Source organism: Hypanus sabinus, chromosome 3, assembly GCF_030144855.1.
Source record: "Hypanus sabinus isolate sHypSab1 chromosome 3, sHypSab1.hap1, whole genome shotgun sequence".
NCBI classification, from domain to species: domain Eukaryota; kingdom Metazoa; phylum Chordata; class Chondrichthyes; order Myliobatiformes; family Dasyatidae; genus Hypanus; species Hypanus sabinus.
This window is the reverse complement of record NC_082708.1, coordinates 106,163,029-106,178,817: the sequence shown is the minus strand read 5'-3', so window position 1 is coordinate 106,178,817 and position 15,789 is coordinate 106,163,029. Positions and strand designations below refer to the sequence as shown.

The 15,789-nt window shown below is 39.4% G+C and overlaps 2 long non-coding RNA genes across 2 annotated transcripts in view; both read right to left on the bottom strand.

Annotated features, from left to right (window-relative positions):
- Window positions 1-3,440, bottom strand: part of LOC132391559 (uncharacterized) — an 81,500-nt gene extending 78,060 nt beyond the window's left edge. The window contains exon 1 of the long non-coding RNA XR_009511265.1: window positions 3,257-3,440. This is a non-coding gene — a long non-coding RNA (uncharacterized LOC132391559). The remainder of the gene's footprint in view (window positions 1-3,256) is intronic.
- Window positions 3,441-9,495: 6,055 nt separating this feature from the next.
- On the bottom strand, window positions 9,496-12,006 carry LOC132390809 (uncharacterized). Its single transcript, XR_009511014.1, has 3 exons — window positions 11,842-12,006; window positions 10,493-10,592; window positions 9,496-9,939 (listed from the first exon to the last, which is right to left on the bottom strand). It is a non-coding gene; the product is annotated as an uncharacterized LOC132390809 (long non-coding RNA).
- Between the last annotated feature and the right edge of the window lie 3,783 nt (window positions 12,007-15,789).

Below are 15,789 nucleotides of genomic sequence, written 5' to 3'. Positions count from 1 at the left end.
TCAAAGCCCTACCATTTACCATGTATGTCCTATTTTGATTAGTCCTACCTAAATGTAGCACCTCACACTTACTAGCATTAAACTCCATTTGCCATCTTTCAGCTCACTCTCCTAACTGGCCTAAATCTCTCTGCAAGCTTTGAAAACCTACTACATTATCCACAACACCACCTATCTTAGTATCATCTACATACTTACTAATCTAATTTACCACCCCATCATCCAGATCATTAATGTATATGACAAACAACATTGGACCCAGTACAGATCCCTGAGGCACACCACTAGTCACCGGCCTCCAAATGACAAACAGTTATCCACCACTACTCTCTGGCATCTCCCATCTAGCCACTGTTGAATCCATTTTGCTACTTCAATATTAATATCTAACAATTGAACCTTCCTAATTAACCTTCTGTGCAGAACCTTGTCAAAGGCCTTACTGAAGTCCATATAGACAACATCCACTGCTTTACCCTCGTCAACTTTCCTAGTAACCTCTTCAAAAAATTCAGTAAGATTTGTCAAACATGACCTTCTATGCACAAATCCATGTTGACTGTTCCTAATCAGACCCTGTCTATCCAGATAATTATATATACCATCTCTAAGAATACTTTTCATTAATTTATCCATCATTGACGTCAAACTCACAGACCTATAATTGCTAGGTTTACTCTTAGAGAACACTTTTTAAACAATGGAACAACATGAGCAATACACCAATTCTCCGGCACCATCGCCATTTCTAATGATATTTAAAATATTTCTGTCAGAGCCCCTACTATTTCTACACTAACTTCCCTCAAGGTGCTAGGGAATATCCTGTCAGGTTCCGGAGATTTATCCACTTTTATATTCCTTAAAAGTGCCAGTACTTTCTCCTCTTTAATCATCACAATTTTTGTAACTTCCCTACTTGTTTCCATTACCTTACACAATTCAATATCCTTCTCCTTAGAAAATACCAAAGAAAAGAAATTGTTCAAAATCTCCCCCATCTATTTTGGCTCCACACATAGCTGTCCACTCTGATTCTCTAAGGGACCAATTTTATCCCTCACTATCCTTTTGCTATTAATATAACTGTAGAAACCCATTGGATTTATTTTCACCTTACTTGCCAAAGCAACCTCATATCTTCTTTTAGCTTTTCTAATTTCTTTCTTAAGATTCTTCTTACATTCTTTATATTCCTCAAGCACCTCATTTACTCCATGCTGCCTATATTTATTGTAGATATCCTTCTTTTTCTGAACCAAGTTTCTGATATCGCTTGAAAACCATGGCTCCCTCAAACTTTTAACCTTTCCTTTCAACCTAACAGGAACATAAAAATTCTGTACCCTCAAAATTACACATTTAAATGACCTCCATTTCTCTATTACATCCTTCCCATAAAACAAATTGTCCCAATCCACTCATTCTAAATCCTTTCCTATCTCCTCAAACTTAGCCTTTCTTTAATCAAAAATCTCAACCCTGGGTCCAGTCCTATCCTTCTCAATAATTATATTGAAACTAATGGCATTGTGATCACTGGACCCGAACTGCTCCCCAACGCATACCTCCGTCACCTGACCTATCTCATTCCCTAACAGGAGATCCAACACTGCCCCTTCTCTAGTTAGTACCTTTATGTATTGCTGCAAAAAACTATCCTGCACACATTTTACAAACTCTAAACCATCCAGCCCTTTTATAGTATGGGCTTCCCAGTCTATGTGAGGAAAATTAAAATCTCCCACAATCACAACCCTGTGCTTACAACAAATATCTGCTATCTCCTTACAAATTTGCTCCTCCAATTCTCGCTCCCCATTAGGTGGTTTATAATACACCCCTATAAGTGTTACTACAGCTCATTCCTCAGTTCCACCCAAATAGCTTCCCTAGACAAGCCCTCTAATCTATCCTGCCAGAGCACTGCTGTAATATTTTCTCTAACAAGCAATGCAACACCTCCCCCTCTTGCCCCTCCGATTCTATCACACCTGAGGCAATGAAATCCAGGAAATTTAGTTGCCAATCACAACCATCCTGCAACCATGTTTCACTAATAGCTACAACATCATATTTCCTGGTATCAATCCATTCTCTAAGCACTTCCACCTTTCCTACAATGCTCCTAGCATTAAAATAAATGCATTTAAGAAATTCTCCACCTCTTACTCTCTGTTTATCACTAACGATGCAAACAACTTTACTATCTCCTTTTTCTTCCTTCTCCCATACATCTGTTCCTACACTCTGGTTCCCCTCCCTCCTTATATCTAGTTTAAATCCACTAGAGCCTCCCTAGCAAAACAACCTGCAAGAATATTTGTCTCCCTCCAGTTCAGGTGTAAACCGTCCTGCCAGAACAGGTCCCACCTTCCCTGGAAAACTGCCCAATTATCTATAAATCTGAAGCCCTCCCCCCTGCACCATGTCTTCAGCCATGCGTTGATCTGCACTATCTTACTACTTCTAAACTCACCTGCACGTGGCACTGGTAGCAATCCTGAGATTGCTATCCTGGAGGTCCTGTCTTTTAACTTGGTGCCTAACTCCCTAAACTCACCTTTCAGGACCTCCTCACTCTTCCCACCCACGTCATTGGTCCCTACATGGACCATGACATCTGGCTGCTCACCCTCCCTCTTGAGAATACTGAGAACTCAATCCAAGATATTGCAGACCATGGCACCAGGGAGGCAACAGCCCATCTAGGATTCTCAATCTCTTCCACAGAACCTCCTATCTGTCCCCCTAATTATCGAATCCCCTATCACTGCTGCTCTCCTCTTTTCCCTCCTTCCCTTCTGAGCTGAGGGTCCAGTATCAGTGCCAGAGACGCAACCACTGCAACTTGTCCCTGGTAGGTCATCCCCACCAACAGTATCCAAAATGGTATACTTATTATTGATGGGAACAGCCACAGGGGTGCTCTGCTCATTCTGTCTAATCCCCTTCCCTCTCTGTACAGTCACCCAGCTACCTGTCTCCTGACTCTTAGAGGTGACTATCTCCCTGTAACTCTTGTTTATTTCTGCTTTTGCCTCACGAATAATCTGAAGTTCATCCAGCTCTAGCTCCCGTTCCCTAACTCGGTTTGTCAGGAGCTACAGCTGGATGCACCTTTTACAGGTGTAGTCATCAGGGACAATTGTGCTCACCCTGACTTCCCACATACTGCAAACAGAGCACTCAACTGCCCTAACCGCTGCCTCCATTACTTACTCCTATGGTAATTGAATTAATTAAAGGAACTTACCTGGCCTCACCTGACTTGGAGTGAAGCTCGTCCTCAGCCTCTGCTCGCCGAAACCTCTTGAGCCAAAGGCTTCCCACTCTGTCTCCTCTACTCCATTGCCCGCTCTGTTAATTTGCTTGCTTTTTAAATTCTCCCGCTGCCTCATGGGCTAACTTTCACGTGCTTGCGCAGTTGTACCCCATTCGAAAACATGCCAAAGCCACTGAGAGACTAAGCCAGGTTAATCAACGATCTATGACGCACTTTCAAATAATGAAAAAGGTATGTTTGATCTTTTATTATGAAACCAAAGACAAACAATCTTGTAGTGGTAAAAAATTAACCAAAGTAAATAAGCAACTGAAATATTGAGGAAGATTGGTAACTTGGGTTGGCTATTTGTTAGTTTGGTTGATCACCAAACTTGGCAAAATGTTTGCAGACATTTCGGCTCCAATTAAGAAGTCATTGTCAGTGCGTCATTGAGGGCTCTGTGATTATAAGGAAAACAAGACCTTCAAGACCTTTCAACAGAACAGATATCCAGGAAGCTTCATCCAAAGGTGCCACAAGGTCAGAAACCCAAATATACAAACTACACAAACAACAAATAAATAAATTGTATTTCTGTACATAAAGAACAAGTTGGAAATGACAGCAAGACTGCCTCAGCAACACAACATCACAGTTGCTCACAAACTGGCTGCAACTTTGAGGAGGGGCCTAACTAAGCTCAAAGCGCAACAAAACGTGGCTGATAGAACAAATGTTATCTACAAAATCCAGTGTAGTCACTATGACAAGTTGAAAACTATCGACCAGGCTACATGAGCATCAGCTATCGAGCAGAAGGTGCGACTCACTCTCACTAGCGTCAGCTCATGAAGATGAAGAAGGACACTGTTTCAACTGGACAGCAGCTAGTCGTGACTCAAGCAACAACAAGAAAAGAACAAGAATTTCTCGAAGCGTGGTTCTCTACAGAAGGATCCATCAACAAACACATCAACATAGATCTGGTACATGAAACCTGGTGGAAAAAAAGAAACAACAACGTCAACAATCAGTGAATCACCAGTACTGCCGTTGGGCCGCCCTCGAAGCTGGCCAAACAAAATCTTCTACTGCTAAACTGTTCAGTGTTTTGAACCAGTGAACCTGATCACAACATCTAATCAATATCCATTCACACCCCGGAGGAATTCTGAGGAGACAACACCCTCAACTCTGCACTGATGATGGCTTCTCAATTGAAGCCGAAATGTCTGCAAACCTTTCGCCAAACTTGGCAATCAACCAAACATCCACATGGTCTAACTTGCAGTCTAATAGCAATATTAGTGATATGATGGTATAGCTAGCAGACTAATAGCATTCCAATTAGTGTATCTAATTGAAGTTAACATAATTAATCAGCTTACTAAGTAGTTTCCATTAGCGATCTAGTTAGCGGTCAACAAAACTATATCCTTCCCCGGCTGCCTCTAACTAAACTAACAAAGGTAAAGCGTAAATATGAAACAATACTACACCCCAACTCACATGATAGGTAAGCATGCCACAAAATACAAAACAGACAGAAAATAGATACATGGTTCCTACAGACCTCCAAATGAACATCTTTGTTTCTAGTCTTCCAGGCTTACACCAGTTAACTTGCTTTGCTTGCTCTGAGTATAGGCCCCTGCCAGGAGGCAGGCCTGGACTGTGAATACGTCACACAGGTGATGTGAAAAAATAAACACAGGCAGCTTCAGGCCTCATGTCAAACAGTCTGCACTGTGACCCTTGTGAAAAAACAAAACAACACCATTCCTGTTTAAGTTGCAAAATATGCAATTAAAGAAAAGCAGTAACTGCAAAATCATGTGTTTTAGTCACCAGGTCCTGCTCAGCAATGATCATTTTAACTTTTCCCCCTTTAAATTGTCTGTGGTGCAACAGAGTAAGATTTAAACAATACAACACTGTCACTCACTCAGTCTTCAGGTGTCCTAGAAATGATCCAACTGACAAAATTCCTGTCTGAAATAGAAAACATTATTCTTTATTTAAATGACAGCACTGCATTTATTTTCATTTCTAAGGACAAATGATTACTTTTCTCAGATGGCTTAATTGAACTTTTGCTGGAAAAGAATACCTTAAGAGTTTACAGGTTTCTTTCCTTCACCGTAACAGATGTTCTCCAACCTCGAACCTACATTCACCAGAAGAAAAGGTAACAAAAGGTAAACTTGTTTAGTCCCTTCCCTCATCCCATTCCTCCAGTCCTGCTGTGTTCTCATAATAAGTGATTTTTATGTAAATATAAGGAAGAAAGGTGAGTGAGTTCTCCCCCCAAAACTGTTTAGCAAGGGGGGGGTGAGCCTTTGAGTAAAGAAACAGATCAAAGGAGTGCACTAACTGAACTTGTAGCCTGTCAAGAGAAGATCAAGCCCTAATTTCAGAAGAAAGATTTGCAGTGAGAAGGCTTGTGGTCAATAGGTAGCTGACCTAGAGACCCTAAACCGAGAGGCTTGATTCATGGTCTGAATTATCTTGATTATAGCACCCCATCAGATTCCAAGCTTTTCTGTTAATCAGGGGGCAGTAAACAGACAAAACTTTAAAAGGATGATGCACTTAAGCAATCTGAGAAAGGTAATGATTTTTCCTTAAAAACCTACAATTCTTATATAGTTGCTGTTGACTTTAAAAGGAATGTAAGAACATTCAGCACCTGTTTTATGAATTTAAAGGCTTTTATTTCTGGCTTTAGGATTCTTACAGCCACACACTTGACTGTATACCATGGATCAAATGAGTTGGTACTTTTATTCAGGCCAATAGTTTTTATGAAAATGCTAATTTCTCTTATCTTAATTTTTAGGCATTTCACTCTTTCTCACTTTCTCCCAATAATACTCGGATGAATAAAATTGTATTTGAAAAGATGAGTTAAAAAGAAAATCAGCAAAAATACAATACAAATACAAAATAAAATCAGCAATATACAATTGTATCTGAGAGAGATATACAGGACATTTTGCCTGACAGTTTTCCTCATATCTTTATAGAATAATGTTGTTAATTTCCTTCTGTCTCCCATCAATTTACAGAAAGGTGAGTGATAATCAAAGGGAAAACTTTCTTGTCCTGATGCAGCAATATGGGAAAATCTCAACACTGGCTTGCTTGTCTTGCTGACAAAGGGGGAGGATAAAGGGCGCAGTGTACAGCAATAATTCAGATTGCTTTGTTGATTTTGACTACAAAGCATTCAGCACCGCAGAGCACCTTCAGATTCTGCTGCTGCATCAGAAAGGTCTCTAAGGGGAACCGATAAGAGATAGCAAGCAAATTAAATGACAAGTTAATCAGCTTGTCGGCTTCAAACAGTAAAAATTATTAACAGCTGGTATTTACTGTAGGGCAAGTACAGATTTATTATTCTATTGAACAAAAATTTTATAAGTATAGGTAAGCTGAGTTCTCTGTTCTTGGCAATTTACTTGCACCATGTGAGGAAACATCATCGGTGCACTGTTGATTGTATAAATTAACAGATTTATTATTAAATCTATCAAATGTTGAAAGGCCTATATAGTGTGGTGGTGGATAGGATGTTTCCTCTACTAGGGGAGTCTAGGATCAGAGGGCACAACCTCAGAATAGAGGGATGTCCACTTAGAACGGAGATGAGGAGGATTTTTTTTGAGCCAGAGGGTGGTGAATCTGTGGAACGTGTTGCCACAGGAGGCTGTGGAGGCCAGGTCATTGGATGTATTTAAAGTGGAGGTTGATAGATTCTTGATGTTAGGGTTTGGATGGTTGAGAATGGGGTTGAGAGGGAAATGGATCAGCCATGATCAAATGGTGGAGTAGACTCGATGGGCCAAATTGCCTAATTCTGTTCCAATGTCTGATGGACATACGGTCAACATAAATGTGTAGACTAACCCTATGTTAAATAGCATCTGTAACTTTAAAACAGTTCCCAAATTTGCAGCAGCATCAGCCTTTTCCTCTTGCCATAGTACCACTGAGAAAGTGAGTCTTCAATACAGAAACCCTTAATACAATTTACAGTGCTCTAAGTAAATATAAACACAATTAACCAGTTTTTCAACATCACGGTCTGTATCTGCTAATGACATGCTGGATAGTTAAAGAATGGGCACATGATCTCTGGTGAACATAGTTTCCTCAATTCTAACCCTTAAAAGCAACAACTTTGCTCCAGCAGAGATCTCTCCTGAATAATCATTAATGTCTTGAACTGCTTTTGGCTGCAGATGGACATTGTTCACATCATCAATCATTCCCAAATCTACATTGTCCAGAGAACCTTCAACATAATAATGCCCAGGTTGTGCTCTCTTCTCGCTGCTACCATCAGGTAAAAGGTACAATAACCTCAGGACCTGAACCAGTAGGTTCAAGAACAGCTACTACCTCTCAACTACCAGGCTCTTGAATAAAAGGGAATAACTACACTCACTTGCCCCAGCACTGCAATGTTCCCACAACCAGGGACCTTTAAGGACTCTTTATCTCATGTTCTGGATATTTATTGCTATTTATTTGTATTTGTATTTGCACATTTTGTTGTCTTCTGCACTCTGGCTGATCTTTGATTGACACTGTTATAGATACTATTCTACAGATTTGCTGAGCATGCCCACAAGAAAATAAATCTTAGGGTTGGTTATATATGGTGACATATATATATATCTTGATAATAGAATTTACTTTGAACTTTGATCTATTCACAGAAAGGTAATCACACAAAATCATATTGTGAGATATTGGACCAAATGATCAGAAGTTAACTTGAAGTGGCAGACAAAAAGCTCTGAGACGGGAAAAATAGGAACAGGGAAAGTTTTAGAGGAAATTTTCAAAATCTACGTATCTTAAATCAAAGGTACAACCACCAGTGGTAGAAATAACTGAAGCTGAAGTGGTTCAAGGGATCAGAAATTGAGAAGTGCAGAAATTAATAGAATTGGGTGAAAATGCAGAGCAATGGACAGATGCAGAGCACCTGTGTAGTTTAAAAGATGAAGACCCTTCGTTCTGCCTTATTTTATAAGGATATAGTTTTGTTGACCGCTAACTAGATCGCTAATGGCAACCACTTAGTAAGCTAATTAATATGCTAACTTCAATTAGATACACTAATTGGAATGCTATTAGTCTGCTAGCTATACCATCATATCACTAATATTGCTATTAGACTGCAAGTTAGACCATGTGGATGTTTGGTTGATTGCCAAGTTTGGCGAAAGGTTTGCAGACATTTCGGCTCCAATTGAGAAGCCATCATCAGTGCAGAGTTGATCTTAAATAAGATTGAAAGAGTACAGAGAAAATTTACAAGGATGATGCCAGAATGGAGGACCTGATTTATAAAGAAAGATTGAATAGATTAGGACTTTATTTCTTGGAACATAGAAGATTGAGAGAAGATTTGATAGAGGTATACAAAACTATGAGGAGTATAGATAGAGTAAATGCAGGCAGGCATCTTCCACTGAGGTTGTGAGGGATTGTAACTAGAGATCATGGGTTAAGGGTGAAAGGTGAAAAGTTTAAGGGGAACATGAGGGGAAAATTCTTCGGTCAGAGTGTTATGAGAGCATAGAACAGGCTACCAGTGCAAGTAGTACATGCGAGCTCAATTTCAATGTTTGGGGAAGTTTGGATTGGTACATGGATGGTATAGTATGGAGCAGGTCAATAGGAATACATAGTTTAATTGGTTCTGCCCTCATTTACTGTAGTTCTTCATTTCCACGAAACCGGGGTGGGTCTCATGAAAGTGAGGTGCTTAGTGAGAGCACAATGAAGACAGAAGAACAACCTGAAAATATTGCATCACTTGCTCTATGATCTGGCCTCTCTGGCACTTATACAAACTACAATAAGTCTGACAAGGCCAAACTGTTTCAATTCCCTCTAGTACTGTAACTACTGACTGCAAACGGTGCACCAGTATATTTAATGACCTTCATAAACATATAACATGCTCTTATATGTCAGCACGAAAGACAATATGTTACCTTCAGTTGCTCCTACCCCTCAACCTCCACCACTACTCTGGTTGTCTAGTTGCTATGTTCATCAAAGGAGAAAGTAACCGATATCCCGATTGTCCCAGCTTACATGCTGTTGTGTTGATAATGTCAGTGAATGCTGTGCTGAGTTTAATAATAAATAATAATAATAAGTACTTTATTGATCCTGAGAGGAACATTCTTTCATCACAGCAGCAACATTTAAAAACAGACAGCACTGATTTAACTAATAATAAAGTACAGAATAATAATTTACCAATGAGCAATAATAATTTCTGAGATAATAAAACAGAGACTGTTGTACTATGATGCATGTTCTCCTGTCACACAGAGATGAATGTTGTGTATGCTTATTGCATTTAGTAGGAAAGATTTTCTGTAACGATCCTTGTGACAGCAGAGCTGAATGAGTCTGTTCAAAAGGGGGCTCTGCTGCTTATTCAGTAGGTCATGGAGAGGATGTGCCAGATTGTCCATAATGGATAACAGTTTGTTTAGTGACCTCCTCTCCACCACTAACTCACAAGATTCCGGGTTGTAGCCAAGGGCGATCCAGTCTTTTTGATGAGTTCACTTAGCCTGTTTGCATCCCCAACATAAAGCAGCACACTGTGGCTGGTGGTCCTCTTGATTCTTGTTGATCTGGCAAGCAAAAAAAAATGGTACAAGGATCATCTTAGTATCCTCATTCTCATGAGCACCATAGCAGAGTGAGAGCTTCATCAGCTGACCTCAAGTATTAAGTAGTCCAGGTTGTGGTGTTCTGGCAGTATTACTGACCAATGTTCCTATCTATTAAGGCTCTATTTAAAAAAAGTAGCCCTGGGTGAATATATACCCAACCCAAATTTGCGCATCAACAGGGAACACAAATAGATTCACTAATGCATTATCCACAGGTATAATATGTTATATGATGCCATTACTATGAATTCAGAATCATGTCATTTCTTTACAATAGCTTCAAGCTTCAACTTCCAAACCAAACCCATAGGCTAGGGGCTTGTAACTGGTGTGGTTCCCATTTTAATTATTTTATTAAGGCTATTTCCTTTGGACAGAAGTGTTGAACATCTATTTTTAAAAATTAAGCAGGATTTTAAATAAATACTTTTCTGCCTTTTCCCTATTCAGCTTTAGCACGGCTGAAATTATCTGGAAAAAGTAGCCCTTTTTTACATCCTTTACATTTTACCTTTTAAAATTGTCCACTGGTCACTGGGGTACCGTATTTCTGCAGAATTTCTAAAGTAAAAGCTGGAAATGCTGAAAATACTCAACAGGTTTGGCTGAATCTGTGGGGAGAAAAGGAGGTAACATTTCAGATCAAAGACCCTTGATTAGAACAGAGGAGACAAAAGAATAGAGTCATAGAAAGGTACACCACAGAAGCAGGCTCTTCAGCCCATCTAGTCCATGCTGAACCAATTAAACTGTGTATTCCTATTGACCTGCTCCATACTATACCATCCATCTACCAATCCAAACTTCCCCAAACGTTGAAATTGAGCTTGCATGTACTACTTGCACTGGTAGCCTGTTCTATGCTCTCATAACACTCTGACCGAAGAATTTTCCCCTCACGTTCCCCTTAAACTTTTCACCTTTCACCCTGAACCCATGATCTCTAGTTACAGTCCCTCACAACCTCAGTGGAAGATGCCTGCCTGCATTTACTCTATCTATACTCCTCATAATTTCGTATACCTCTATCAAATCTTCTCTCAATCTTCCATGTTCCAAGAAATAAAGTCCCAATCTATTCTATCTTTCTTTATAAATCAGGTCCTCCATCCTAGCAACATTCTTGTAAATTTTCTCTGTACTCTTTCAATCTTACTTACATCTTTCCTGCAGGTAGATGACCAAAACTGCACACAATACTCCTGCTGAAGGGACTCGGCCTGAGACATTGACTGTTTACTCTTTTCCATTGACACTGTCTGGCCTGCTGAGTTCCACTATCATTTTGTCCATGTTGCTTGGATTTCCAGCGCCTGCATACTTTCTCTTGCTCACAATACTCCAAATCGGGCCTCACTAATGTCCTAACCAGCTTCATCATAACATTATGCTTCTCCTTTACTTGGCACTCATGCTTAACTGCATCAATTCTGGATTATTAATATGTTTTGTTAGTTATGTTTATTCACATCCATTTAAACCGTGATACCACATTATATAAAATTGAACTCCATATTTAAACAGAATAATTCCTTTTGCACCTGCCGTTCTGCCATCTGAAAAGGCATTCACTTGAACACCCCAATCCAAATTCTTCAGGACAGTAATGGAATTGCAGTTCTAACTCTGCCTCTTTACCTACTTCCCTCTTTCCATCAGAGTTGAGACAGCTGTTTACGACCCACCGTCTATCCAGCACATGTAAATGTCAATATCCAGTTACCCCTGTGCATATTTTAGTACTTGCTGACTGCCCCCACCCCCCATGACTCGATCACAGGCCTACTTTTAAGTGAAATGGCAGATGTTGTGGTTTAAGTAAACTGTTAATCATTTATAGACTGAAGAGACTAAGTTTACCTTTGCAGAGATTGATCTTGGCTGGAGTACAAGCCAGCTGTAGCCTATTTATCTTCTGGCTCTTTGTGACCTCTTTGGGTGCCGTGGTGGTGATCCACTTGCAGCGTGGTCAGATTACTTCTCCCTGCGTTCAGATTTCCATCCTGACACTGAGAAACTTGCTGGGAGATCGTCCAACTACAATGACCAATGCAACGTAGAAAAATCAGCCAAAGTTGTGTCTGAATCAGCAGGGTGGCTGAAAATATCAGTCACAACGTTTCTATAAGCAGAGACCTACGGCCCAGAAAACATCTCAATTCCATACTGTACATCTTCCTGCCCTTTCCTGGTTTGATTTCTTCACCAGAATTGAGCTAATGAACATTAACATTTGGAGAATCTTGTTAAAGCATTTAAATCACCTTCATTTACCTGAAACGATTTACTCCACAGCTAAATCAATGCTATATATAGAGTTTCTCTGCCAAAGGCTCTCAGCCCAAAACATCGTCTCTACTCTTTTCCATAGATGCTGCCTGGCCTGCTAAGTTCCTCCAACATTTTGTGTAAGTTGCTCGGAGTTCCAGCATCTGTGGATTTTCTCTTGTTTATAGAGCTTTCTTCATAGCTCAGAACAATGCATTATTTTATTTGTGCAGAAAAAGTAAGGTCTATGATTGAAGATCAGTTATTCTCATGGTGGATAGCAAATGGTATGCACAAATCATAATTTTCCACAAAAAGGTGCTTTTTTTCCAATTTGACAGCCATGGAGAGGGTATCAGGTATAGTCCTACTGAGCAGAGATGAAAAGACAAGCCATGGAGGGTAGTACCTACGATAGTTACACCTGTAAAGCATTATAAGTCATGCACAAGCGTAATTTATCAATCTTGCTTCCTTATGATATGGGTGGCACGATAGTGTAGAGGCTTGCACAACGCTTTACAGTACAGGCAACACGGGTTCAATTCCCACTGCTGCCTGTAAGGAGTTTGTATGTTCTCCCCAGGACCACGTGGATTTCCTATCACAGTCCAAAGACAGTCAATTGGTCATTGTAAATTGTCCTGTGCTTAGCCTCAAATTAAAGTGGGGGATTGATGGGTGACATGACACAAAGAGCCTAGTCTATGCTGTATCGCAGTAAATAAATAAATATATACAAACTTCGCACAGAAACTCCTGACCATCCAAAAGGTCCAGTCAAAAATGGTAACGTCTTTTAGATATACCTCAGTGTCAGAGGCACATTTAGCTCTCTAGAGAGCAGCAGTCGCTGGCGTTCAGGATTGTGGAGGGTAGTTGAGGGATAACAGAAATAGAAAAGCAAACCAAAGATTAAAAGATTTGAGTTTCAAACACAAGTTCTTTACAATTTAAACAAAATGAGGGAAATGTTTGAGGAAAACTTCAATTTGTAATAGCAAGATTCCAATCCCCCAATATTTACAAAATTGCTACATGAACAGCTTTTACTTCAGAGAACCCAATACTGCTGCAAAGAGCCACAACTATTCTTTGTGACTTAATTATTGTGCCACAGTCTGACTGAACAAAGAAGCTCTACTGTTATATACTTTGTGATGTCAGTGGGATTACAGATTACTACATTGAAAAATGTAAGCATTTCAGGTTCATATTACACAACACCTGTTGCTAATTTCAACAGCAAAATAATTATTGAAAATCTATCTCATGATTCCCTGATGTGTTGTTAAACAAATGGAACTTAAATTTCATCAGTGATAAGTCACACTTTCACTTTGAAGTCTAGTTAAGTGGAAAAACCTTGTCAACATTCAGACTAGTTATAAAATGGATATGCCAGACCATCAACGATAATCATTTACTTGCAATAAATATAGTATCCTTAAATATGACCCAGCACCCCCTTCCATGAGACTGTCAACAATAGTGTCCAAATAAACTTTGCTTTAAAAAAATTCATTCTGTTTTATATCCAGACAAATGCTGAAGCGTACAGGGATATTTTGAAACTCAGGAGAAATTACTTTCCTAAACCCAAACATCACAATGTCAAAAAATTGAGATGGAAAGAAATTTCTCACTCAGTGGGTAATGAATTTTTGGATTCTCTAACTGTGAGGGCTGAAAATACTCATTTGTTGAATGTATTTAAGAAGAGATTGATAGATTTATGGGTTTTAAGAGAATCAATGATATGGGGTTATTGCAGGAAATACCAAGGAGTCTTACTGACTGGTGGTGGAGGCAGAAAAGGCTGAATGGTTTACTCCTGCTTCTACTTGTTCTGTTTATGTCATCACAGTACCCGGATAAAATATGTTCTGGAAAATAGCTGTAAAGTCTGTTCTGCATTTGGTCATCAACGAGCAAAACATCAGCCCAGTCTTGGGCTTAGTCATTTCATCACTATCTCCATTCCACTGTGAAGATTGAAGTATAGCTGTTCAGGTAAAGATTCCCTCAAGCAGTGGGGAGTTAAACAGCTTTTCTTTGATAGTTCTATTACCAGGACTCTAGTAATATCTATGGGTTTTTTTTGCAAACTAGAATAACGAGCTCAAGCAGATCACAGAAATGAGCATTCCCTGGTAAATACTCTGATCCTAACTCAACAAGATGCAACTCAGCTAAGAGATGGAATCCGAAATGCAAACATGAAAAATTTTGGAAAAACTCCAGAGAATCTGCTACTCTCAATTGCCATTTCATTCACCTGCCAAAATATCTATCATCTGTCACTCAAGTAGCATCTCCCAAACTGGTGGGTGCCTTGGAATAGTATTCTTGCTGCTCATCTCCAAATTTCTCAACATAGAGAATTACCCAGGATTTTTTATATTTTTCTTTCTATGTCCTTGTGTTTTGTGTCTAATTGCTTAAATCAGAGGTTCCGAACCTGGTGTCCACAGACCCCACCCCTTGCTTAATAGTCCATGGCATAAAAAGTTTAGAAAGCCCAGTTTTAAATGGAAAATATATCACATTGGAGAGTCTATGCTTACTCTATAAAGGGAAAAGACAGCCCGTCCCTTCTCCGGATTTTAGGCAGGCTTTTGCAACAATCTGGTAATTTTGTGATGATATTTGTTCTCATGCTGCTAGATCAATGGTATGAGCCTCTAGATTCTTACTTACAGAACCACTTATGGCCATTTGTTTCCCTGTAAGCACATCTTCAAGCAACATCAAAGACAGGAAAATGGATATAATTTTTAATTGCCAACTGCATTCAAACTTAAGTCCTTCGATAGAATGAAGGCACAACAACTACATTAAAAGGTGTCAATGAGTCAAAATCCTTGGTGGAATTTGGGTTCTCTTACAGATTAATAATCTAAGTGGAAATATCACCTCAAAGGACAAATGAATTAGAAGTGGGAACAGAGGAGGTATGGAGATGGGTTGAAATTCTCCCTTTTTGAAATCCAAGTAGTGGATTTGAAAATTGGATCCAGGCAGGTAGACACTGTCAAAATGAGCATACTTGGGAGAAATCCCTAAATATATTTTAAACTCAGCTTCAAATTTAATTTGTGCAATAGTGTTTCTCAGGCTCTGAAAACTGACCAAAGAATCAGAACTCATGTTATGTCTCTGTTCAAATGCTGTTTAATTTTCTTATTAGCCCATCTAAATAAAGCTCAATTAACACTGTTGATATCTCAGATCTCTTTGCCATTTATTGGGAAAAACAACTTTTTCATTCTTGAAAGTTTACGAACTACAAAATCAGCAAGGGGCCAGATTGGAGGTATTTCTTTAAACATCAGAAGCATAGCATTCCAGCCCCCCTCAACAATTGCAATCTGGTCTCCAGCTACACTGAGGAAAAAGCTGAGTAAAATGCTTAAACGAGATTTCTGAAGAGGCTTACTCTGCAATCCAGAAATTCTAGAAAAGTTATTGAGAAGTATTCCTTGACTGCATCAGGAACTGGTAATCAAACTGGGAAAGCAGTCCCATGTACCACTGAAG